We start from the raw sequence: 27,172 nt of genomic DNA, 5'->3' as shown, positions 1-27,172 counted from the left end.
AGGAGCTGCACCATAGACCCTCTTCTGTGTCCTGGTGTTTCAGTGTTATGCTTTATGTCACTCTCAGACAACTGTGTGTATATATATATTTAATTTATCCTTGAAGCAAGGGTAGCTTTAGCCAAACACTCACACACACATACACACACAACACTCAGCAGCTAAAAGTTTTACTCCTTCATTTTCTTTTTCAAAGGAACTCAGTAAAACACTTGACTCTCGTTAATTTCAAAACTGTTAACTATCCTGAAAGGCAACATAAGATATTCAAACATTTTAATCTTTGTTTCGTTTTTGTACATGAGGAAGGAAGAGACCCAACCTCCTTCTGCCTGTGAAACTGCACACTTACAATCTGGAGCGAGCAGTGTGAAAGGCTCTGGCGTCAGAGGTCCCAGTGCTGCACATGTGATGATTCTCGTCATTCACAGATTCTGTACTGTAGTCACCTACACGCTCGCTTTCATTAGCGTCTTAACATAAACACTGTCACCTTGTGTCCTTGTATAGACATTGACAGTATGGCCGGTTTACTGAGTCACTCAACACACACACATTCCCGGTGAAGGCAATCAGGGTGATGTCATCTCACCTCAACCTCTCTGAAGTCCACACCCATTCTGAGCTTATGTCTGGATCATTCATAAGGGGAGATACAGAGGTCCTCAGGTGGATTTGTCGATGGGGTCAACGTGGAGCCCACAACCACGTGTCCTCTCTCCCATCACAGTGACCGTCACTGGCACAGGGACAGGAAGCAGGAGCTGTGCTGGGCTCAGCCCTGAGGAAAGACCCAAGGACTGAGAGGGCGAGGGGCTGAGCTGACATGGGCACGGGGCAGGGGAGGGGCCATCAGGACGGGGACCCTGGGCTCAGAAAGGGGGACCTGTCCTGGGATCCGGTTCCGAGCCTCTGGTAGACACACTGCTTTCCCTCCCTTGCTCGCCAACCATGAAAATTCAGAAGGCGCCCATGGGGATCCCGGGGTGACCAGGGTGAGTGTGACCACAGCCTCTCTGGACTCACAGGGAAAGAGCTCCTCAGTGCACATGCCTCTTCAAGCTCCAGGGTAAAACCCACCCCCGGGCTGTGGGAGCTCAGCCCTCTCTGCTCACACAGGATGGAGGCCTCAGTGAAGGCAGAGCTGCTGTGTAGAAGGTGAGGCTTTGGGGTCTTCTCCTCTGCCTGGTGGCAGTTCCCCAAGGGGGAGGCCTCGGGCATCAGACACGCATCTGTGGGGGGTAATTGTGGCAGCAGGTGACTGACTGGGTTTGAATCTTCCTGTCCCCGGGTGTCCTGTCCCAGGTGAAGGTGCAGGAGTCGGGCCCTCACCTGCTGAAGCCCTCACAGACCGTCTCCCTCACATCTGCTGCCTCTGGTTACTCCATCACGTGGTTATGATGGGAGCTGGATCCACCAGGCCCCAGGGAAGGGGCTAGAGTGGATGGGAAGCATATATTATAATGGTGACACTCACGACAGCCCCTCCATCAAGAGCCACACCTCCATCTCCAGGGACACATCCAAGATCCAGTTCTCTCTGCAGCTGAGCTCTGTGACCTCTGTGGACACAGCTGTGTATTACTGTGCAAGAGACACAGTGAGGGGTGTCCGTGTGAGCCCAGACACTAGCCACCCTCCGGGGGGCCCCACGACCACCAGCGGCTTGTGGGACACAGGAGCACAGGGCTGAGCCCAGGAGCAGGTGCCCCGGGGCTGGAGGGGATTCCTGGGAGAGCCTGTGCTTCCCTCTCCCTGCCCAGGAGCCCACCAGAGACCGTCCTCTGTGTCCTAACGTCTCACTGCTGGCCTTTATGTCACACTCGGCACACTGTGGGAATATGCATATGTTTTTGCAGTTTTAATTTTCTGTTGAAGTAAGATTAATTTTTTACGTGCACGTAATACTCAGGAATTATGGATAATTTCTGGGTTTACTTTTCTTCTCCTCAAAGGATCTCAGCATACACCTGAGGCCCATCCCCATTTGCCTGGTGAGTCTGAATCTTGAAATGTATGAATGTTCTGAGAAGACACAGGAGATTTTCAGTTGCTGCAGTTTTTGTTGTTTTTGTACATGTGGAAGGAAGAGACTCCCTCTCCTTCTTTCAGTGAAACTGCACACACAGGTAGGATTCTGCAGTGTCCAGTGTTATAGGTGCTGGTGCAGAGAGACCCAATACTGCGTATTCAAACATCCTCGGTATCCAGATTCCACATTTGCAAGATCACCTACTTTTTAGCTATTATTAGCATCATGAGACATACACCATCATTTCACAGTCATTATGGACATTTGCAATGTGGACTCTTTAAATCATCCAACACACGCATATTTCTACTTGAGGGCAGTCAAGTCCATTCCCTCATGTTTCATCCAATCATGTAAATCAGTCTCCTTCACGTTCACTTTACTGACATAGTTTCACATTTTAGTGCTCCTTAGTTGACAATTTGCCTCTTTAAAATGACCCTGTGCGTGGTCCTCAAGCACAGGCTAGTGTCTCTAAGCACCCATTGGTGCAAGCTAACTTTAAATAGAAAATTTCTTTTTCACAATGTTTCATTCAGGCAAGATTGGTACTTCTGGGCATGTGACCTTGACATTGATGTCTCAAATATAAATATTATTTTTTGAAATGGGATTCGGATCTCAGTTTTTCTTATTTGAGGTAGCCTTGGAAACTTGGTTCAGTTCCAAATACACATGGTGAAATGGAGATTTATGGACTGTTGGGGTCCAGCCCTGGTGGATCCAGGGAATTCAAAGTGGGAATGGAGTCAGCAAGGAGAGACTTATTTATTAGAGATATAAAGAGATATTAGGAAAGAATAGTGTACTAGGAAAAGTAGTGGAGAAAAGATGCTGAATAACTTGGTTTACGCAGAAAACCAATAAAACTCCGAGAGAAGGAGTTTGCACCACCTACGTAGGCTGCAGGCATCTTCCCGGTCTCCCGAAGGAGTGGAGACACAAAGTGCCCCCTCGTTCAGATCTTAGAAGCCCAGGCAAAATTAGTAGGCTTGGCGAGCCTCCATGCTCCAGATGGAAATTCAGCCTGAAAAGGGAGAAAAGAACGACACGGGGGAGCCAAGCATTGGTGTCAGACCCACAACTTTATTTTCAAAAGCAGCTTATGTACCCCAAGTGGTACATAAAAAATAATGGAATATGCAGAGTTATGCAGGGGCAGCAGTCCTGACCCTTATTGAGACCAGGCTTTCTTTTTGCATATCTTTCCGTATACAAAAGGTTTCAGGTGATTTACATTATCTTCTGGCCAAGAGGCCTGTTGACACTTTATGGCTCTCTTCCTTAATGAATGTTAATCTCATTTTCCCTGAAGTGTTTTTCTTTAATCTCCATCACCCTCAAAGCACTAAATAAAGTTACATCCCTGTAGAACAAAGGTGCAGTGGGTTATAACAAAGAGAGTACTTAACTCAAAGGTCTAATGTTGCTAATGCCAGGGCTACTGCCTGTTTTTTCTACATACCAACTATATCAACAAACAAAAGAGATGAAAACTTGGCAGCAAGTATTGGCTCAACAATGGAACCCTTAATCAGTCCTATTCCAATGATTTTGACTCCTCGGAAGCCCCTACATTCCTAGGATGTTTAAACTTCCTGTGCCTCTCGGGTCGGGGAGGCCCCAAACAATCACACGCCCAGCTGTAAGAGTCCAGACAAACCTGTCAGGCAGGCTGGAAAGCCATCAGAGGGGTTTCTTATTACGCCAGGAGACTTATGACCTAAAAGCTCTGAATTAGCTTTTCCCAGAAAAAGGGGGTGGGGGACAGCCCCCTGTTAATGAAGAAGAGTAGGTGGAAAGCATAACACAGAAAGCAGGCAGACTCTGGTTTGGGGGGTAGATGCTCGAGAAAATACAAGGGACCCGTGAGGCCTGATCCCAACTTTGCAATTTGTCAGACCCCTTTCCTCATGACCTATGCCACGGGCAGGATTGCCCATGATGGCTCCCAGCAATGGACAAGAAGGAGATTGACTGGCCGGAAAATGACCATGAGGAGGCTACAAGTTCAGGGGTCCTGGCTAGACTGTCTCCCAAGGATTCTTGATCCATAGACATCAGGGTAATCAGAAGCACCTGGGAGACAGCAGGGTTAGTGAAATGACTCCAACATTGACAGGGATCAGAGGTCAAGGTTAAGCGTGCTCAGTAATCTGACTTAGGTGTCTTGATAAAACTAGGAAAGGATGGACAGAGAAACCCACAGGCCAAGACCTCGTTGAGAAACAAATATCAGGAGGCCAGAGGGAAATGGGTCAAGGCATCCTTGTCACATTGGGAGTCAGCGTTCCTATCTTCATCAACCTCGTTCTCTGAAAGTCAGCTTTAATCCAAAGGAAGATGAAATCTGTCTGGTCCTTCCCCCTCCTGCTGGCATCTCTGAGCTGCGAGCATCCCGCGGGTCTGAGGAAGGTGCAGTGATGTAGTGACCTCTGTGAAGAGGGCGTCTCATGGTTTCTCCTGCCCAGGTGTCCTGTCCCAGGTGCTGGTGCGGGAGTCGGAGCAGGACTATTGGAGGCCCTCTCCCCACCTGGTCTGTCTGTGGATTCTGCATCACACAGAGTGCTGCCTGCTGGGGCTGGATCCAATCAGTCTGAAGAGTCAGAGCTGCAGTGACGGGGTGCTTTGGTCCCAGGAACAGCGCAGCATAGAGCATGTCTCTCCAGAAACCACTCTCCATCCACAGAGACATGTCCGTCTACCTCCATGAGGACCTAGGACACAACCCTGTGATGCTGTCCCAGGAGGTCCAGGGAGAAGTCAGACCCAACACACATAACCCTGCCTTCAGGGGCTACTCCAAGCACCAGGGGGCACCCAGGTTCACCAGGAAACAAGAGGACACTTTTCAAGGCAGGAGAGAAAAGGTCATGATGGGGCTTTATCTCAGAAGCTGGGGTCTCTCCACTGGAATATTCCCTCCCCTGCAGGCTCCTTCCACTGTCACTCCAGAGAGCTTTCTTGTTTCTGAACCTGGGACGTGATTTCATGGGGTCAGGCTGGTCTGTCTTTCCCCATCTGTCTTCGGACAGGCCGCCCAGAAATGTTTCCTCAGGGGGCATCTTAGGTCACTGCCTTCTGTCCCTGCTGTCAGCTTTTTCAGCAATAATTCTTCTGCTTAACACCCCGTCAGATGGATTTCCAAATCCTCTCAGGCTGAAACTCTCCCCAGCTCTATTAGATTCTGTGTCTTTCATCTGAATAGTGAGCGGTGTTTGAAGTTGGCAATTGATGTCATAGATCACTGGAGTCACTTTTTCCCCAGAGGACACTTGAAAATGTCTGGACACCAGTGAGGCTGTATCCTAAGGGGTTATTGTAGGTGGTTAGTTATGCAATTGGTAGACAGATAAATGAGAGATGAAATAGAAATGAAGATAAAAGGAATCAACACAAACAATTGTATCCTAACAACATGGTAAATAACCATACACATTTAGTCTATAAATTCAGCAAATAGCAAAAGTTCAGAATTGCAAAGTGATACGGGCATGTATATGAAGATGTTTGTAAAAACATAAATATCCAAATAATTGGTAAATACTTTTCCAGCCCACTCCTCAGTCACGTGGTGGTTCTCTGTTTTCTCTCTATGAAATCATCAAATACATTACCAGTTGGCTGCCATTTCCACTCCTTCCAGCTAGTGGATGAGCGACATTTATATTACTTCATCCCCAGCATTTGATCGCTTTAGTATTTTGTACTTTAGCTTCTCTAAAGGTGTGTAACAGTATCTCATCCTCCTGTTATTTCATGTTTCCTAAGTGGTCAAACAGGAGATGACAAAAGGGAACATCAATATTCTAAGAATCAGCGACCTAAGATGGACTAGAATGGGTGAATTTAACTCAGATGACCATTGTATCTACTACTACGGGCAAGATTCCCTTAGAAGACATGGAATGGACATCATAGTCAACGAAAGAGTCTGAAATGCAGTACTTGGATGCGCTGTCCAAAACGACAGAATGATCTCTGTTCGTTTCCAAGGCAAACCAGTCAATATCATGGTAATCCAAGAGTATGCCCTGACCAGTAATGCTGAAGATGCTAAAGTTGAACGGTTCTATGAAGACCTACAGGACTTTCTAGAACTAACATCCAAAAAAGATGTCCTTTTCATTATAGGGGACTAGAATGCAAAAGTAGGAAGTCAAGAAATGCCTGGAGTAACAGGCAAATATGGCCTTGGATACAGGATGAAGCAGGGCAAAGGCTAATAGAGTTTTGTCAAGAGAACGCACTGGTCATGGCAAACACCCTCTCGCAACAACACAGGAGAAGACTCTACACATGGACGTCACCAGATGGCCAACACCGAATTCACATTGATTGCATTTTTTGCAGCCAAAGATGGAGAAGCTCTATACAGTCAACAAAACAAGACCAGGAGCAGACTATGGCTCAGATCATGAACTCCTTCTTGCCAAATTCAGACTTAAATTGAAGAACCTAGGGAAAACCACTAGACCATTGAGTTCAGTTCAGTTGCTTGGTCGTGTCCGACTCTTTGTCACCCCATGAATCTCAGCATGCCAGGCCTCCCTGTCCATCACCAACTCCCGGAGTTCACTCAGATTCAGGTCCATCGAGTCAGTGATGCCATCCAGCCATCTCATCCTCTGTCGTGCCCTTCTCCTCCTGCCCCCAACCGCTCCCAGCGTCAGAGTATTTTCCAATGAGTCAACTCTTCACATGAGGTGGCCAAGTACTGGAGTTTCAGCTTCAGCATCATTCCTTCCAAAGACATCCCAGGGCTGGTCTCCTTCAGAATGGACTGGTTGGATCTCCTTGCAGTCCAAGGGACTCTCAAGAGTCTTCTCCAACACCACAGTTCAAACACATCAATTCTTCGGCACTCAGCCTTCTTCACAGTCCAAATCTTACATCCATACATGACCACAGGAAAAACCATAGCCTTGACTAGACAGACCTTAGTCAGCAAAGTAATATCTCTGCGTTTGAATATGCTATCTAGGTTGGTCATAACTTTTCTTCCAAGGAGTAAGCGTCTTTTAGTTTCATGGCTGCAGTCACCATCTGCAGCGATTTTGGAGCCCCCAAAAATAAAGTCTGACACTGCTTCCACTGTTTCCCCATTTATTTCCCTTGAAGTGATGGGACCAGATGCCATTCAGGCATGACTTAATCAAATCCCTTATGAATATACATGGAAGTGAGAAATAGATTTAAGGGACTAGATCTGACAGACAAAGTGCCTGATGAACTATGGACTGAGATTTGTGACATTGTACAGGGGACAGGACGCAACACCATCCCCAGAAAAATAAATGCAAAAAAGAAAAATGGCTGTCTGAGGAGGCCTTACAAATAGCTGTGAAAAGAAGAGATGCCAAAGCAAAGGACAAAAGGAAAGATATTCCCATTTGAAGGCAGAGTTTCAAAGAATAGCAAGGAGAGAGAAGAAAGCTTCCCTCAGCGATCAATGCAAAGAATTAGAGGAAAACAGTAGAATGGGAAAGACTAGACATCTGTTCAAGAAAATTAGTGATACAAAGGAAACATTTCACGCAAAAATGGGCTCAAGAAAGGACAGCAATGATATTAAGAAGCAAAAGATATTAAGAAGAGGTGGCAAGAATACAAAGAACTGTACAAAAAAGGTCTTCACGACCCAGATAATCACGATGGTGTGATCACTCATCTAGAGCCAGACATTCTGGAATGTGAAGTCAAGTGGGCCTTAGGAAGCATCACTAGGAACAAAGCTACTGGAGGTGATGGAATTCCAGCTGAGCTATTTCAAATCCTAAAAGATGGTGCTGTGAAAGTTTGCACTCAAGATGACAGCAAATTTGGAAAGTTCAGCAGGGGCCACAGGACTGGAAAACTCAGTTTTCATTCCAGTCCCCAAGAATGGCAAAGTATGTCAAAGAATGCCAAAGAATGCATTCATCTCAAACGCGAGCAAAGTAATGCTCAAAATTCTCCAAGTAGGCTTGAACAATACATGAACTGAGAATTTTCAGATCTTTAACTTGGTTTTAGAAAGGGCAGAAGAACCAGAGATCAAATTGCCAACATCTGCTGGATCATCAAAATAGCAAGAGAGTTCCAGAAAAATAACATCTATTTCTTCTTTATTGGCTATGCCAAAGCCTTTAATTGTGTGGATCACAATAAACTGTGGAAAATTCTGAAAGAGATGGCAATACCAGACCACCTGACCTGTCGTTTGAGAAATCTGTATGAAGGTCAGAAAGCAACAGTTAGAACTGGGCATGGAACATACTGGTTCCAAATAGGGAAAGGAGTACGTCAAGGCTATATGTTGTCACCCTGGTTATTTAACTTATACAGAGGACATCATGAGAAACGCTGGGCTGGATGAAGCACAAGCTGGAATCAAGGTTGCCGAAAGAAATATTGATAACCACAGATATGCAGATGACACAACCCTTATGGCAGAAAGTGAAGAAGAACTAAAAAGCCTCTTGAAGAAAGTGAAAGAGGAGAGCAACAAAGTTGGCATAAAACTCAACAATCAGAAAACTAAGGTCATGGCATCTGGTCCCATCACTTCATGGCAAATAGATGGGGAAACAGTAGAAGCAGTGAGACTTTATTCTGGGGGCTCCAAACCCACTGCAGATGGTGACTGCATCCATGAAATAAAAAGACGCTTCCTCCTTGGAAGAAAAGTTATGACTAGGGGGCGGTCCTAAGACGGTGGAGGAATAGGACAGGGAGCCCGCTTTCTCCCTCACAAATTCATCAAAAGAACATTTCAACGCTGAGTAAATTCCAGAAAACAACTTCTGAATGATGGCAGAGGACATCAGGCACCCAGAAAAGCAGATGATTGTCTTCAAAAACAGGTAGGAAAAAATATAAAAGACAAAAAAAAAAAAAAAAAACAGACAAAGGAGGTAGGGAGGAAGCTCCACCCAGGAAGGGAGTCTTAAGAAGAGAGAAGTTTCCAAACACCAGGAAACTCTCCTGCTGCCGAGTCTGTGATGAGCCTTGGAAGCACAGAGGGCAACATAACAGGGAAGAAAAATAAATAAATAATTAAAACCCACAGATTACGAGCCCAACGGTAACTCCCCCAGCGGAGAAGCAGCGCAGACACCTGCATCCACTACTAGCAATGAGGACAATTTCAGAGACCTCCAGGACAATATGAAATGCCCCAACATTCAAATTATAGGAGTCCCAGAAGAAGACAAAAAGAAAGACAATCAGAAAATACTTGAGGGGATAATAGTTGAAAACTTCCCTAAAATGGGGAAGGAAATAATCACCCAAGTCTAAGAAACCCAGAGAGTTCCAAACAGGATAAACCAAGGCGAAACACCACAAGACATATATTAATCAAATTAACTAAGATCAAACACAAAGAACAAATATCAAAAGCAGCAAGGGAAAAACAACAAATAACACACAAGGGGATTCCCATAAGGATAACAGCTGATCTTTCAATAGAAACTCTTCAGGCCAGGAGGGAATGGCAAGACATGCTTAAAGTGATGAAAGAAAATAACCTACAGCCAGATTGCTGTACCCAGCAAGGATCTCACTCAAATATGAAGGAGAAATCAAAAGCTTTACAGACAAGCAAAAGCTGAGAGAATTCAGCACCACCAAACCAGCTCTCCAACAAATGCTAAAGGATCTTCTCTAGACAGGAAACACAAAAAGGGTGTATAAACCCGAACCCAAAACAATAAAGTAAATGGAAACGGGATCATACTTATCAATAATTACCTTAAATGTAAAGGGGTTGAATGCCCCAATCAAAAGGCAAAGACTGGCTGAATGGATACAAAAACAAGATCCCTATATATGCTGCCTAAAAGAGACCCACGTCAAAACAAGGGACACATACAGACTGAAAGTGAAGGGCTGGAAAAAGATATTCCACGCAAATAGAGACCAAAAGAAAGCAGGAGTAGCAATACTGTAGGCCACTACATAATGATCAAAGGATCAATCCAAGAAGAAGATATAACAATTACAAATATATATGCACCCAACATAGGAGCACCGCAATATGTAAGACAAATGCTAACAAGTAAGAAAGGGGAAATTAACAATAACACAACAATAGTGGGAGACTTTAATACCCAACTCACATCTGTGGACAGATCAACTAAACCGAAAATTAACAAGGAAATGCAAACTTTAAATGATACAGTAGACCAGTAGGACCTAATTGATATCTATAGGACATTTCACCCCAAACAATGAATTTCACCTTTTTCTCAAGTGCTCACAGAAACTTCGCCAGGATAGATCACATCCTGGGCCATAAATCTAACCTTGATATATTCAAAAAAAAAAAAAAAAAGAAATCAATCCATCCAAGCATCTTTTCTGACCATAATGCATTAAGATTAGATCTCAATTATAGGAGAAAAACTATCACACATTCCAACATATGGAGGCTGAACAACACGCTTCTGAATAACCAACAAATCACAGAAGAAATCAAAAAAGAAATCAAAATATGCATAGAAACGAATGAAAATGAAAACACAACAACCCAAAACCTGTGGGACACCATAAAAGCAGTGCTAAGAGGAAAGTTCATAGCAATACAGGCGTACCTCAAGAAACAAGAAAAAAGTCAAATAAATAACCTAACTCTACACCTAAAGCAACTAGAAAAGGAAGAAATGGAGAACCCCATGTTGGTTACTACGAGTGAAATGACACAGAACATACAAGACACACAAGAGACAGACAGGACACCACTCTGGCCAGAGGAACAGAACTGGGCAAACTAATTGCCGTTTATTGTTATAAAGCCCTCCTTAGGCAGAGTTCCAGACTGTGAGAGTAAGCCTTTTCAGCACAGTGCAGGTGCATACATGTTATCGTGCAGCAAAGGGGAGTGAAGTCTCTGTCTACTGCAGAGTCTGCACAAAGCCCTCATCTCCCTCTTATCCCAAGAAGGGAATGCTCCCTCGTTTGCAAGGGACCATTAAACTCAAGGCTGTATCCAGACTCTTTGGCAGAACGCCTCGTATGCAAGGACGCTCAGCCTGAGCAGAGAGACCCGTTTGCAGGCACATCTCTGCTACCCTATTAACCCTTCACCCCAGAGTTAGTAGAAGGAAAGAAATCTTAAAAATTAGGGCAGAAATAAATGCAAAAGAAACAAAAGAGACCATAGCAAAAATCAACAAAGCCAAAAGCTGGTTCTTTGAAAGGATAAATAAAATTGACAAACCATTAGCCAGACTCATCAAGAAACAAACAGAGAAAAATCAAATCAATAAAATTAGAAATGAAAATGGAGAGATCACAACAGACAACACAGAAATACAAAGGATCATAAGAGACTACTATCTGCAATTCTATGCCAATAAATGGACAATGTGGAAGAAATGGACAAATTCTTAGAAAAGTACAACTTTCCACAACTGAACCAGGAAGAAATAGAAAATCTTAACAGACCCATCACAAGCACGGAAATGGAAACTGTAATCAGAACAAAGGCCCAGGTCCAGACGGCCTCACAGCTGAATTCTACCAAAAATTTAGAGAAGAGCTAACACGTATCCTACTCAAACTCTTCCAGAAAATTGCAGAGGAAGGTAAACTTCCAAACTCATTCTATGAGGCCACCATCACCAAAATACCAAAACCTGACATAGATGCCACAAAAAAAGAAAACTACAGGCCAATATCACTGATGAACATAGATGCAAAAATCCTTAACAAAATCCTAGCAATCAGAATCCAACAACACATTAAAAAGATCATACACCATGACCAAGTGGGCTTTATCCCAGGGATGCAAGGATTCTTCAATATCCGCAAATCAGTCAATGTAATTCACCACAGTAACAAATTGAAAAATATAAGCCATATGATTATCTCAACAGATGCAGAGAAGGCCTTTGACAAAATTCAACATCCATTTATGATTAAAACTCTCCAGAAGGCAGGAATAGAAGGAACATACCTCAACATAATAAAAGCTATATATGACAAACCCACAGCAAACATTATCCTCAATGGTGAAAAATTGAAAGCATTTCCCCTAAAGTCAGGAACAAGACGAGGGTGCCCACTTTCACCGCTACTATTCAACATAGTTCTGGAAGTTTTGGCCACAGCAATCAGAGCAGAAAAAGAAATAAAAGGAATCCAGATTGGAAAAGAAGAAGTAAAACTCTCACTGTTTGCAGATGACATGATCCTCTACATAGAAAACCCTAAAGACTCCACCAGAAAATTACTAGAGCTAATCAATGAATATAGTAAACATGCAGGATATAAAATCAACACACAGAAATCCCTTGCCTTCCTATACACTAATAATGCAAAAGTAGAAAAAGAAATTAAGGGAACAATTCCATTCACCATTGCAATGAAAAGAATAAAATACTTAGGAATATATCTACCTAAAGAAACAAAAGACCTATATATAGAAAACTATAAAACTTGATGAAAGAAATCATAGAGGACACTAATAGATGGAGAAACATACCATGTTCGTGGATCAGAAGAATCAATATAGTGAAAATGAGTATGCTACCCAAAGCAATCTACAGATTCAATGCAATCCCTATCAAGCTACCAGCCGTATTCTTCAGAGCTAGAACAAATGATTTCACAAATTGTATGGAAATACGAAAAACCTTGAATAGTCAAAGCAATCTTGAGAAAGAAGAATGGAACTGGAGGAATCAACCTGCCTGACTTCAGGCTCTACTACAAAGCCACAGTCATCAGGACAGTATGGTACTGGCACAAAGACAGAAATATAGATCAATGGAACAAAACAGAAAACCCAGAGATAAATCCACACAACTATGGACACCTTATATTCGATAAAGGAGGGAAGAATATAAAATGGAGTAAAGACAATCTCTTTAACAAGTGGTGCTGGGAAAACTGGTTAACTACTTGTAAAAGAATGAAACTAGATCACTTTCTAACACCATACACAAAAATAAACTCAAAATGGATTAAAGATCTAAATGTAAGACCAGAAACTATAAAACTCCTAGAGGAGAACATAGGCAAAACACTCTCTGACATAAATCACAGCAGGATCCTCTATGATCCACCTCCCAGAATACTGGAAATAAAAGCAAAAGTAAACAAATGGGATCTAATTAAAATTAAAAGCTTCTGCACAACAAAGGAAACTATAAGCAAGGTGAATAGACAGCCTTCTGAGTGGGAGAAAATGATAGCAAATAAAGCAACTGACAAACAACTAATCTCAAAAATATATAAGCAACTTATGCAGCTCAACTCCAGAAAAATAAATGACCCAATCAAAAAATGGGCCAAAGAACTAAATAGACATTTCTCCAAAGAAGACATACGGATAGCTAACAAACACATGAAAAGATGCTCACCATCACTCATTATCAGCGAAATGCAAATCAAGACCACAATGAGGTACCATTTCACACCAGTCAGAATGGCTGTGATCCAAAAGTCTACAAGCGATAAATGCTGGAGAGGGTGTGGAGAAAAGGGAACCCTCTTACACTGTTGGTGGGAATGCAAACTAGTACAGCCACTATGGAGAACAGTGTGGAGATTCCTTAGAAAATTGGAAATAGAACTGCCTTATGACCCAGCATGGAGAAGGCAATGGCACCCCACTCCAGTACTCTTGCCTGGAAAATCCCATGGATGGAGGAGCCTGGTAGGCTGCAGTCCACGGGGTCACTAAGAGTCGGACTCGACTGAGCAACATCACTTTCACTTTTCACTTCCATGCATTGGAGAAGGAAATGGCAACCCACTCCACTGTTCTTGCCTGGAGAATCCCAGGGACGGGGGTGCCTGGTGGGCTGCCATCTATGGGGTCATGCCGGGGTCCAGCCCCGGTGGATCCAGGGTGATTCGAAGGTGGGGACGGAGTCGGCGTCTTTGGAAAAATACATATTTAATCACAGATATAGAGAGATTAGAACTGGATAGTGTAGTAGGAAGATTAGTGGAGAAAAGGAGGCTGAATAACTTGGATTACGTGGAATAGCATCCACGCTCCAGATGGGAATTCAGCCAGAAAAACGGGAGCAAGAAAGAAGCGACATGGGGGAATCAGTCTTTCCGGAAACTGATCCGATTTCTTTATTTTGGGGTTTGCTTATATACCTTTCGTTACACATACGGATGAATACAGAGTCAAGTGGGAGTCAGCAGTCCTGACCTTTGTCAAAATCAGGTGCTTCACATAAATGTATAAAAAAAAGGTCTTAGGAATATTACATCATCTTCTGGCCATGAGTGAGACCTGCTGACATTTTATGATCCTTTCTTTCTGATAACCAAAAAACTTATTTCTTCCAAGGGTGTTTTTTCTTAAACCAGGCACCACCCTCCAAATAAAGTTACATTCCTATAGGGTGAGGGTGTAGTGAGTTACAATCAAGAAAGGAATTTATTTAACCCAAGGTTAACATGATTAGTCTTAAAGGTTAATACTTATTTCTCCTATATGCTTAAAGGTTAATACTTATTTCTCCTATATGTTAGTTATATTCATTATAAGGGCAGGGAATATGGAGATTTAGCAGCAAACATCAGCCCAACAAATGAAAATCCTTTCACCAATGCTCCCCTTAAGATCTATTTAGCCTTAAGATATGATAAAGTTACATTCTTACATAGCAAGGACACAGTGATTTATAACAAAGTACAGTGATCTATTACAAAAGAGAAAATCCATTAACTCAAAAAGTCTAGTATTGCTAACCTTAAAAACTACTATATTTCCTTTGCTATATTCCAGATACATTGATTAATATGTTCCCAGGTGCCTAAGGATATAGAAGCCTGGTGGCAATCATTGACTCAACAAGAAGAAAAAGTCCTATGCTAATTAAGACTCTCAAAATACTCCAAAACTCTCTGTGCTGTTTATGGTTGAGAGGTAGTAAACAATCATGTGCCTAGTGGCAGCAGTATGGATAATCCTGTCACACAAGCTAGTCTGTCAGCAGAGAGGTTTGACCTGAGACATCCTTGTCCCACCCAGAGCAGGGAATTAGCAGCAATTATTGACACAACAAATGAAAAATCCTTCACCAATATAATTCCTAACCAACCCATTATACTAATAATTTCTAACTCCCCAAAAGAATTTGCCTCTAGTAAGTCTAAAACATCTCATGCCTCTCAGGTTGGAAGGCTGTAAACAATCACATGTGGCCGGAGGAACCTATACAGGCGGGCTAGATAACCTTCAGAGGAGTCCGTAAGCTGAAACACTCCTGTCACGCCCAAGAATTTTTATTGCCTTGGAGCTGCAGGTTTACTCCTTCTCCGAGAGAAACGGTTATGGGGGAGAGCCCCCCGAAAAGTCAGAGGTGTAGGTGAGAGCATAAAACAGACTCTGGTTTTGGGGTAGATGCTCAGGAACAGGGGGTTTCCTGAGGCTTGATCACACCTTTGCGTATGCCAAGCCTCCTTCCCCATGACCTTTGCCACGGGCGGAGCTCCTCACGCTGGCCCCCGGCAGGGTCGCACAGAGTGGGACACGACTGAAGCGACGCAGCAGCAGCAGCAGCAGCAGCAGCAGCAGCAGCATGACCCAGCAATCCCACTGCTGGGCATACATACCGAGGAAACCAGAACTAAAAGAGACACGTGTACCCCAATGTTCATTGCAGCATTGTTTATAATAGCCAGGACATGGAAACAACCTAGATGTCCACCAGCAGATGAATGGAGAAGAAAGCTGTGGTACGTATACACAACGGAGTATTACTCAGACATTAGAAAGGATACGTTTGAATCAGTTCTAATGAGGTGGATGAAACTGGAGTCGATTATACAGAGTGAAGTAAGCCAGAAAGAAAAACACCAATACAGTATACTAACACATATATATGGAATTTAGAAAGATGGTAATGGTAACCCTGTATGCGAGACAGCAAAAGAGACACATATGTATACAATGGACTTTTGGACTCTGAGGGAGACGGAGAGGGTGGGATGATTTGGGAGAATGGCATTGAAACATGTATACTATCATGTGAAAAACGAATCACCAGTCTATGTTCGATACAGGATACAAGATGCTTGGGGCTGGTGCACGGGGATGATCCAGAGAGATGATATGGGGTGGGAGGGGGGTTCAGGATTGGGAACTCATGTACACCCGTAGCAGATTCATGTCAATGTATGGCAAAACCAATACAGTATTGTAAAGTAAAATAAAGTAAAAATAAAAATTTTTAAATGAAAAGTTATGACCAATCTAGACAGCATATTAAAAAGCAGAGACATTACTTTGCCAATAAAGGTCTGTCTAGTCAAGGCTACGGTGTTTCCAGTAGCCATGTATGGATGTGAGATTTGGACTGCAGAGAAATCGGAGCCCCCAAGAAATGATGCTTTTGAACTGTGGTGTTGGAGAAGCCTCTTGAGAGTCCCTTGAACTGCAAAAGGATCCACCTAGTCCATCCTAAAGGAAATCAATCCTGAATATTCATTGGAAGGACTGAAGTTGAAGCTGAAACTCCAATACTTTGGCCACCTGATGCTAAGAGCTGACTCATTTCAAGAGACCCTGAGGCTGGGAAAGATTGAAGGTGAGAGGAGAAAGCGACGACCGAGGATGAGATGGTTGGATGGCATCAGTGACTCCATGCGCTTGAGTTTGGGTAAACCCCAGGAGCTGCTGATGTGACGTTGGTGACGCCAGGGAGGCCTGGCGTGCTGTGGTCCATGGGGTTGCAAAGAGTCCGACACGACTGAGTGACAGAACTGAACTGAAATATTCACATGATAAAATAATATCTGTATGAAAAGACAGGGCCTTCCTGTAATGTGTCTTCAGTCCTCTCCCTAGATGAAGTGATGTCAGTGGAGCTCATAAACCAAGTGCTCCCCAAACCAAATTCTAACACTGAGTGAGCTGAAGGGAAGAGACTTCGCAGGGACCCAGAGAGACCACAGGGATGGTGGCCACACTCCATCCCCCACTTACAAGGACAGGGCTAGTCCACATGGAAATTCCTCCTCCTGCTCCAGGGTACAGTCCACCCCTGGGTTGAGGGAGCTCACATCCCTCCTCCCACAGGGCTGAGGTGTCAGGGAAGGCAGGGTTGTGGTGCAGAAGATGGGGCTGTGGATCTTCTCTTCTGCCTGGGGACAGCTCCCCAGGGGGAGGGGCTCAGTGCAGACCTGGGTCTGTGGGGATGGCTGTGACTGCGGGTCACTGACAGGGACTGACCCTCCTTCCCAGGTGTCCAGTCCCAGATGCACTGCAGGGCAGGGGGCCAGCATGAGGAACTCCGCCCATGGCAAAGGTCATGAGGAAGGAGGCTGGGCATACGCAAAGGCATGATCAAGCCTCAGGAAACCCCCTGTTCCTGAGCATCTACCCCCAAACCAGAGTCTGTTTTATGCTCTCCCCCATAACCGTTTCTCTCGGAGGAGTAAACCTGCAGCTCCAAGGCAATAAAAATTCCTGGGCGTGACAAGAGTGTTTCAGCTTAGGACTCCTCTGAAGGTTATCTAGCCCGCCTGTATAGGTTCCTCCAGCCACATGTGATTGTTTACAGCCTCCCAACCTGAGAGGCAAAGAGATGTTTTAGACTTACTAAAGGCAAATTCTTTGGGGGAGTTAGAAAGTATTAGTATAGTGGGTTGGTTAAGAATTATATTGGTGAAGGGTTTTTCATTTGTTGTGTCAATAATTGCTGCTAATTCCCTGCTCTGGGTGGGACAAGGATGTCTCAGGTCAAACCTCTCTGCTGACAGACTAGCTTGTGTGACAGGATTATCCATACTGCTGCCACTAGGCACATGATTGTTTACTACCTCTCAACCATAAACAGCACAGAGAGTTTTGGAGTATTTTGAGAGTCTTAATTAGCATAGGACTTTTTCTTCTTGTTGAGTCAATGATTGTCGCCAGGCCTCCATGTCCTTAGCCACCTGGGAATATATTAATCAATGTATCTGGAATATAGCAAAGGAAATATAGTAGTTTTTAAGGTTAGCAATACTAGACTTTTTGAGTGAATGAATTTTCTCTTTTGTAATAGATCACTGTACTTTGTTATAAATTACTGTGTCCTTGCTATGTGAAAATGTAACTTTATCACTATCTTAAGACTAAATAGATCTTAAGGGGAACATTGGTGAAAGGATTTTTATTTGTTGGGCTGATGTTTGCTGCTAAATCTCCATATTCCCTGCCCTTATAATGAATATAACTAACATATAGGAGAAATAAGTATTAACCTTTAAGCATATAGGAGAAATAAGTATTTACCTTTAAGATTAATCATGTTAATCTTAGGTTAAATAAATTCCTTTCTTGATTGTAACTCACTACACCCTCACCCTATAGGAATGTAACTTTATTTGGAGGGTGGTGCCTGGTTTAAGAAAAAACACCCTTGGAAAAAATAAGTTTTCGGTTATCAGCAAGAAAGGATCATAAAATCCCTAAGACCTTTTTATGTGAAGCACCTGATTTTGATAAAGGTCAGGACCGCTGACCCCCACGACTCTGTATTGATCCCCATGCGTAACAAAAGGTATATAAGCAAACCCAAAAATAAAGAAATAGGATCAGTTTCCAGAAAGACTGATCCCCCCTGTCGTTTCTTTCTTGCTCCCTGTTTTTCTGGCTGAATTCCCATCTGGAGCATGGATGCTATTCCACGTAATCCAAGTGATTCAGCCTCTTTTTCTCCACTAATCTTCCTACTACACTATCCGTTTCTAATCTCTCTATATATCTGTAATTAAATATGTATTTTTCCAAGGACGCCGACGCCATCCCCACCTTCAAATTCCCTGGATCCACTGGGGCTGAACCCTGGCACTGCAGCAGTCGGGCCCAGAGCTGGTGAAGCCCTCACTGACCCTCTCCTCACGTGCGCTGTCTCTGCTTACTCCATCACGTGCTTATAGTGGGAACTGGATTCGCCAGGCCCCAGGGACGGGGCTAGAGCAGACGGCATGCATCACCGATGATGGTGACACTTACTACACCCCCTCCATCAAGAGCCACGCCTCCATCTGCAGAGACACCCAAGAACCAGTTCTCCCTGCAGCTGAGCTCTGTGACCACTGAGGACACGGCCGTGTGTTGCTGGGCAAGAGACACAGTGAGGGGAAGGCAGTGTGAGCCCAGACACCAGCCACCCTCCGGGGGCTCCATGACCACCGGCTGGTGCTGCGGGCACACAGTTGTGTGTTGCGGGAGCAGGTGCAGATGGTGATTGACAGCTGGTCTCCGGTCAGGAGGCTTCCTCTCCTTGTAGCAGGTTATCTGGGAACTTCTCTGCATTCCTGACTCTGGAGTACCCCCTCAGTCCCTGAGGCAGAATGGTGTGCTGGGATAGGGGACCATATCCTCACTGCACGAGAGGCACAGTCTCTTAGGGTTGCTTCCTCTTGTCACTTAGGCCCGTTCTCGGGACATTTGGTGTAAGCTCGCTAAGTCCACAGGAGAGGCTCTGTGTGACTCAGCTGTGGGGCTCGACACAGCAGGCCCAGTGAACGAGCTAGCCAGCGGTCAGCAGCGTAAGTGCACGCTGGACTCAGACCACAGAGGTGTATAAACCCAGAGCCAGGGAAGAAGCCCCCTCGGTGGTGATAACTGAACTGACACCTGTCTCACAGCATCAGCCATAGTCCTCTCCATGGAGACGCAGCGGGACCTCCGCGCCAGCCTGATAGAAGCTGAGTCTGCTGACACCACGCAGAGACGCAGGAAGATGGAAAGGTTGTGTCGTCTGTGTTCCTGCATCTATGTCTGTGGTGTCCTCAGACTCAGCTTCGACGTCAACCTGGGGTGGGGGTCCCACTGAATTTCCATGGAGAAATCTATGAATAACGCCGAGTGTGGAGTCAGTGCTCTGAGCACCGCGAGGGGCATTCCTCACCTCATAACTCACAGGCTCTCGTAGGTGCAGTAGCTTCTGTCATTTGGGTGGTTTTGCGTCAGATAGAGGACACATACTAAAGGAAGGCTTCTACTCTATAAGCAATTCCTACTTGACATCCTCAGCTCTCTTGTCAAGGTATGAGCCACAAGAAATATATATGAGAACAAGTCTTTCAACTAGAGAGCACAATACATCTACGGAATATGCAGAATATTCCTGAAGAATAAAGAAGCCATCGTGAGCACCGTCTTGGTGTTCAGCCATGCCTCCTGACTGTCTCAGGGAACAAACACTACCTTTAGCTCATGGAACTTAGTGATTTTAAATCACTTCTGTCCTAAGGCATGCATGCCAGCCACCAGTTATGTCCGACTCTATACCACCCATGGACTGTAGCCCATTAGGCGCCTCTGTCCATGAAGTTTTCCAGGCAAGAGTACTGGAGCGGGTTGCCATGTGCTCCTCCAGGGCATCTCCCTGACCCAGGGATGGATCCTGTGTCTCTTACATCTGCTGTATTGGTAGGCGGGATCTTTATCACTAGCGCCACCTTCCAATAAGCATGTGAGTCTCATTCAGCAGAAATCACACAAAGATAAGTGAACAGAGTAAACGATGAGAAAGTGAAAGCTGCGCAGTTGTATCCACCTCTTTGCGGCCCCGTGGACCAGACACGCCACACTGCCTCTGCTCCCTGCCGACGCCTCACACACAGCATCTCTGCTCAGGGGGCAGGTGACCGGGGGCAAGCCCTCCGGGCCAGCACTTTGGTCTTGTAGGTCAGCAGCACCCTCTCGATCACCCCCGCGGGGGAGGGGACCAGCTCCCTTGTACAGCATTCCCTCCAGCCAACGAAAGGATCTGCAGGACTATTCCCCCCACCCAACCTCACCCCAGCAACCCCAGCTTCTGCATAATGACAGCTTCTGTAAACCACGTGTGCAGGGAACAAAGGAGCTGGTGATGCCCCCAGTGGCCACAAGTGTGTGCTCCACATGCTCTCCACACCACGCCCTGAGGTCCCCACTCTTCCTGCGGGGCCCACACTGCCAGGGGGACGGGGACCCTGTGTATGGCAACTGCAGGCCTGGCTTAGCAGCTGCCCTGCTGTGGGCCCCTTCACAAATCCCAGGGCTCCCTGGCTTTGCTGGCTCTCCCGCCACCTGTGGGCATGTGACGTTTGCCTCCTTCTAAATTTATGCCTGTTTCCTCCCCAGCCCACACTCAGGAGGCTGACATGGCCTCAGGAGACCCATGCAGCCAACTGGGCGGCTAAATACAGCCAGAATGGATACCGATCCTTTTCCCACTAAAACGAGAGCTGCCCTTGTCCCTGGAGGAGAGAATTGGTCAGCAGGTGTCCTCCCTCACTCTGAAGAAGACAGGGTGTACACAGAAGGGTGGAAATAGTGGCCGGGTACGTCACATCTGAGCCGAGTGAACCTCCTGAGACTCCTGTCTCGTGTTGTCTCTGGGGCTCATGCTCCGCACGGAGGACCATCCAGATGGGAAGATGGAGACACTGTGGACAGTAGGAGCCAGGCCCCATGGCATCGGCAGCCTCTTTCCCATTGCCAGCTGATCACAATGTCAAGTCTCAGGGACTCAGAATACCGCAGGGCTGCCAAAGCAACGTTGCCCCAGATATCACCACATAACTTCCAGGGGCACACTGCCTGCCAGAGCCGGAACAACATACACCCTGTGTTCCTGCAGCCAAAACCCCCAGGCCCGGAAATCAGAGACGCACCTTCCCGGGACATGGTCCCTGGCACGCGCCTCCCTGGCAACAGCCACTGCTGCACAGGCCTGAAGGCAGATGCAGTGCTCCGTCCTCTACAGGGTCCAGCAGGTAGCAGGAAACACCTTTCCCGCCCGCAGGAAGTACTCCCTCTGACCGTTTCTGCAAACGGTGAAGAGGACCTGAAGGAGTCTGTAACTCCCCCAGGATGACAGCAGGCACTGAATACAGAGCCAAGAGGAAGGGGCAGGGCTGCCGAGCAGCAGGGCCCAGAGACTTCCCGGAGCCCAGGCTCCTCCCATCAGCTCGCCTCACAGCAGGCCAATCCACCGAGGGCCAGGAGTCGGGAACGAGCAGCGGCCTCACTGGCAGAGCCAGCAGACGAGCAGAGGGCCGACGAGAGTCCTCCCAAACCCTCAGGCCTGGGGTTTGACTCCTGTGTCTCTTACGGTGCAGAGACTGGGAGGTGAGGGGCCGACTTCTAAAGTGCTAAAGGCCACAGGCTGCTGCAGACGCTTCCTGCTTCCAGCCGGACTCTGCATGGACGGCTCAGGGGCTCATCCCCTGCAGCCATGCCCCGCGGGCTTGGCCACGGGTCTCCTGAGAGCTGGCACTCGGGCAAGGGGGCAGGGCTCAGGAGCCAGCCACTCCGTACACCGTGGGCCTCCTCCCTGTAGCGAGCGGCTTGCAGACAAGGCAACAGAACACAGACGTGAAAGGGAAGGAGCCAGATCGGCGTGAGTCAGACGGGTGCTCTCCTGAGACAAGAAGGCAGAAAGCGAAACGCCCAACGAGCAAAATGCTGCAGAGGGCACCCTCTGTTGGGGCAGATTCTCATGTTACGGATGGAAGCGGAATCTTGCTTTTAATTCTGCCCTGTGAGTGAGTCTCTGTCCTCTGTGGATGGCTACAAAGTTGTGTAAAAATGCCTGAAAACTTCCTCGCTCCCCTTGGGTACCAGCAGGCCCCCTGGGCCCACAGAGGCACAGGCGAGAACCATCTCCTGCCGAGAGAGCCACACAGAAGGACAAGAAGGGAACCCGGGGGCTTGTAGTCAGGCCTGGTTTCTGGTCTCACCAGCCAGGGTCAGCAAGAATGACAGAGAGCGTCCCAGAGAAGAGTGGGGAGCTTGCTCCTCAGGGGGCCTAAACGAAGCTTCCAAGCAAAAACCAAGAGGAACACGCGGTTTGCAGGTGACCTACCTGCTAACCAGAATGAGACACACGCAATCATGAACTTTTAAAACATTTTCAACTCCCGGGATGTTAAGTGACATGAGCAAGTCTGCTTCCAGTCGCCAAAGTAGAAGGAAGTGGAGCTCGCAGGGAGGAAAGAGGCCTGTGCAGGAGGGGGCCTGGCAGCCCCCACGGGCAGAGCAGGGGGCCGTGAGCCGTGTTGCAGGTGAACGTCGGCCATGCAGACCGCAGGAAGAAGGGCTGGACGTGTGGAGTGGAGACAGGCCTCTGCTCCCCTCCCCTGCCCCTCCCATGCCACCCTCGTGGACTCGGCCCTCCCCCCGCCCCTCGCCAGCCCCACTGAACTGATGGCCAGGCTAGCCCAGGGCCTCGCCCTGTGACTGTGACTCAGTCTCTGCAGATGACCCGCGCAGGGCTGGGCACGGCCACCCAGGCACCCTCTGTTCTCTGCCAGTGTCTCCTCGGATGGCAGCGGCCTCAGCACGCGGCTCAGACCTGGCTTCCCTGCGGGGCCTCGCCTTCTCTGTCCTCACTGGCAGACATCCCTGAGCAGCGCCCCCATGCTGGCGGAGGGCCGGGTCACCCTGAGGGCAGCCCTCTGGCTGCTCGGGCTCTGGGCAGTGCTGGCCCCTGCCCAGTGCTCTCGGGACCGTCCCTCATGGCGCTACATCTCCACGGAGGTGGTGATTCCCAGGAAGGAGCTGCACCAAGGCAAGGGCGCCCAGGGGCTGGGCTGGCTCTCCTACAGCCTGCGCTTTGGGGACAGTGACTGGTGAGTGAGCCCTGGAACCCTGGACCGGCTGGGAGGGGCTCGTAGGCTGAAGGTTGGGCCCACCCGGGAGGAGGTGCCCCCTAGGCCTCCCACCCCCCAGAGCCGCACCTTCCTGACCAGCCGGCCTCAGTGCCTCCCTGGTGGAGAAGACTCTGGAGAGTCTCTTGGACTGCAAGGATATCCTACCAGTCCATGCTAAAAGAAATCAGTCCTGAATATTCATTGGAAGGAGTGAGGCCGAAGCTGAAGCTACAATATTTTGACCACCTGATGTGAAGAACTGACTCCTTGGAGAAGACCCTGATGCTGGGAAAGATTGAAGGCGATAGGAGACAAGGATGACAGAGGATGAGATGGTTGGAAGGCATCACCGACTCGATGGACATGAGTTTGAGCAAGCTCCAGGGGACGGTGATGGACAGGGAGGCCTGGTGAGCAGCCGTCCATGGGGTGGCAGAGTCGGACACGACTGAGCGAGTGAACTGACTGACCTGAGGCCTCCCACCACCCCCCAGAGCCGCGCCTTCCCGCCTCAGCGCCGCCTCCTGCTCTCAGCTGTCCTTGCTCATGGACGCCCGCTGGCCCCCCACAGGGGACAGCACTGCAGTCCCTGTGGGCCGGGGGTTGCTAGCAGCCTCAGAAGGAAAGCCCCCATGCATGGAGCCCCCAGGACTGGCCACAACACCAGTCCAGGCTAAGCAGGTAGGCGTGGACACTGGTGAGGGCCTCAGCAAGCAGCCACAGCTGCCCAGCACAGCTGCAGCCCCACAAGAGTACACACAGGGGGCGCTCGGCTCCACGGTCCCTGCTGGCCACCTGGGGCTCCAGGGGTGACCTGGAGGGGACGAGAGGAGACATGTCCTCTGCCTGGAGCCGTGTGCGGATGCCCACGGGAAGCCTAGGGCAGTGGCCAGGTGCTCCTGTTGTCCACAGAGGCGAGATATCAGCCTCAGAATGCAGGGCTTGGCGAGTCCTCTGTCCAGACCCAGCAGAGTGCGCGTTGTCCACTCAGCCTGAGCTCACTGCGGACCTGCCCTGGACTCCGTGCCTCTGCGCCATCCTCCCCAGAAGCCAGAGCCCTTCCCCACCCCAGAACCAACCCTGTCCACCCACCCTCATCTTCTCATCACAGCCTCTGTTCTTGTGTGGAGATCTGGCTCCACCAGCAGCTGGCAGGCGACGGTGCCTGGGCCCCTTGCAGCTTGTGCACAGCCTGTGGAGTAATTAATCATCACAGTCGCCACAGGTCCCCTGGGGGTTCATGGTGAGGACCCAGGAAGTGACATGCGGGCACCGGGCGCACTGCCCAGGCCACACCAAGCACTCAGTCCTCCAGGCTCTTCACCAGCTCCTGCCACTCTGTTCCTGCAGCCTGAGCGCCCCCCTCCACCTGCGGCAGCTGACACACCTGCCCCGCCCGCAGCTCCAGAAAGTGTGCGCCCACCCCCAGCGTGGCCGAGTCTGTGGAGCCAAAGCCCAGCCGTGGGATTCACTCCAGTGGCCCTGGGCCCCGAGCAGAGCACGACACACCCTCAAGCTGCAGGCCACCGCCCCAGCGGGCAGTGCTCTCTGTCCCTGCCCCACTCCAGGGGCTCTCCCTGCCCCGCACCACCTGCTCCCCCTAAAGGCTCTGCTCCTCTGCCCTGGACACAGTGCAGGCTGGGAGGTCGAGCAGGTCCAGAGCACAAGGGTTAGCACAGCATGCCAACAAAGTCCAAGCCGTCACCCAGGACGCTCCTTTTCCAGCCACAGAACTGAGGAAGAAGTAGGAATCGAATTAGAAGGCTAATCCTCAAGAAAGCACTGAGGTTACCGAGTCTGTAACCGTCTGCACAGGCGAGTCCGGGCCCTGGTGGATTTGGGCAAGCTTTCAGACATCTGCAAAACTGGTCATGCCCGTGTGTAGGGATCCTGCCCTGACGCCCCGTGGCCATGTGTGGGCCAAAAGGAGAAGCTCAGGCTGGATGACATGGCAGCAAACAGCCAGATGTCATCAATGAAACTCTTGTTCTTGCTTGTTGTGGTTAGACGCTAAGTCGTGTCCAACTCTTCACAACCCCATGACTGTATAGCCCGCCAGGTTCCTCTGGCTATGGGATTTCCCAGGCAAGAATAATGGCGTCTGTTGCCATTTCCTTCTCCAGGGGAGCTTCCTGACCCAGGATCAAACCAGCATCTCCTGCACGGGCAGGAGACTTCTTTACCAGTGAGCCACCAGGGAGGTCCAGATGAAATTCTAGGAAGCCAAACTCTGTCCAGTTCACTGCACAGACTCAGACCAGAACCTCAGAACTCTGTACAGCTCACCCAGGGATCTCCCCCATGGGAAGCAAAGACTCACTCTACTAAGGCACTGCAAGCCCAGGTGGACGCCAAGGGGGCACCCCTGCCCCCTCCACACCTGCAGTCACCCTGAAAGGTGGTGAGACGGCTTTTCTATTTCAGGCAGGACAGGCCCTCCGTGTAGGGTGCCCCTGCCCCGTGCTGGGCCTTCCTGGCACCTGTGCTTCTGTGGCACAGCTCAGCCGGTGCTCCTCAGATGTCGGAGGGCCTGCCCCAAGGGAAGGGGCACGTTTTCCTCTCTTTCGACACCGGCCGCGCAACTTCCTAAAGATCAGCACTCTTTCCCAGCACTGGAGGGGTCTCAGCAAACCTCTGCCCACTTTAAGTGACTTACCTGGCTGGGCACCCTTGGTGACCTTTCTGTGAAATACCCTCACGTCTTTCCAAGAGATGATCCTTTGTCTCAAAAATGTGCATGACTGTGCCTTCGACTCCTGGTAGGCAGAGTGACTTCTGAGAATCCACTGCCCTTCTGGGGCTAGAATCCTGTTTGGCTTGAATAAAATCTCCCTTCTTCTTCTTTCCTTTGAGAAATCGAGTACTTCCTGCCATATCAGTAAACAAGGATGCCACAGTCATCCCAGATGCCAGCCCTCCAAAGGTGAATTTCTGAGCCCTGAGGGCCCCCAAGGACGTGAACCATACCTGCCGTCCAGCAGCCCCGGGGCTGCAGCCACTCCCCTCAGTGAGCCCTGAGGAAACTCAGGATGTGAAAACGCGGGACACTGGCCCAGACAGCGGAGGTGCTTGTGAAATGAATGCTTTCAGGGAGCCCAGACTCTCGCACCTTCCCACTCACAGCAAAGCACTAGCTCCTGAGCTTGGGTTATCCGGCTTTCTTTAGTTAGCAATACCCTTTGGACGTTCAAACTACCTTCCCTTTGTTGCAAAACTATATCACCTGGCTCCCCCACCGCCCTCTATCCCAGACATGAGGCCCCGGCTCCCTGGCAGTCTCACAGCATGCCTAACGCACCCCCAGCAACCACCTCCCAGGCCTGCCCGTCTGCTCTCATTCCCCGGGCTTTTGTGTGTGGGGCTGCGTCTTGTCCTCTGACGCCCTGGCTCACTGTGTCCCTGCCCATGGATGCCTGGCTGCTTTCCAGCACGGAGCTCCCAGGCTGCCCCGCAGGAGGGCAGAGGCCTCGCTCCTCCCCATCCTGGTGGCCACTCCATAAGCACAGGTGCTGGGAGGGCCTGGCTCCTAACAGGGCGTCCCCACCCCCGAGG

At 48.3% G+C, this 27,172-nt stretch overlaps 1 long non-coding RNA gene and 3 gene segments (V, D, J or C); 3 read left to right on the top strand and 1 right to left on the bottom strand.

The window, feature by feature from the left end:
- The window catches only part of LOC138423846 (immunoglobulin gamma-1 heavy chain-like), a 161,797-nt gene that overhangs the window by 662 nt on the left and 133,963 nt on the right, over positions 1 to 27,172 (top strand).
- The window catches only part of LOC138423845 (Ig gamma chain C region-like), a 235,259-nt gene that overhangs the window by 107,802 nt on the left and 100,285 nt on the right, over positions 1 to 27,172 (top strand).
- Positions 1 to 27,172, top strand: part of LOC138423844 (Ig mu chain C region membrane-bound form-like) — a 112,662-nt gene that overhangs the window by 39,304 nt on the left and 46,186 nt on the right.
- Positions 3,099 to 27,124, bottom strand: LOC138423856 (uncharacterized). The gene is made up of 3 exons (XR_011250476.1): positions 26,588 to 27,124; positions 26,277 to 26,487; positions 3,099 to 5,340 (listed from the first exon to the last, which is right to left on the bottom strand). It is a non-coding gene; the product is annotated as an uncharacterized lncRNA (long non-coding RNA).

Source organism: Ovis canadensis, chromosome 18 (assembly GCF_042477335.2).
Source record: "Ovis canadensis isolate MfBH-ARS-UI-01 breed Bighorn chromosome 18, ARS-UI_OviCan_v2, whole genome shotgun sequence".
NCBI classification, from domain to species: domain Eukaryota; kingdom Metazoa; phylum Chordata; class Mammalia; order Artiodactyla; family Bovidae; genus Ovis; species Ovis canadensis.
Note: the sequence above shows the minus strand (reverse complement) of the source record. Positions and strands in the feature narration are given on the sequence as shown.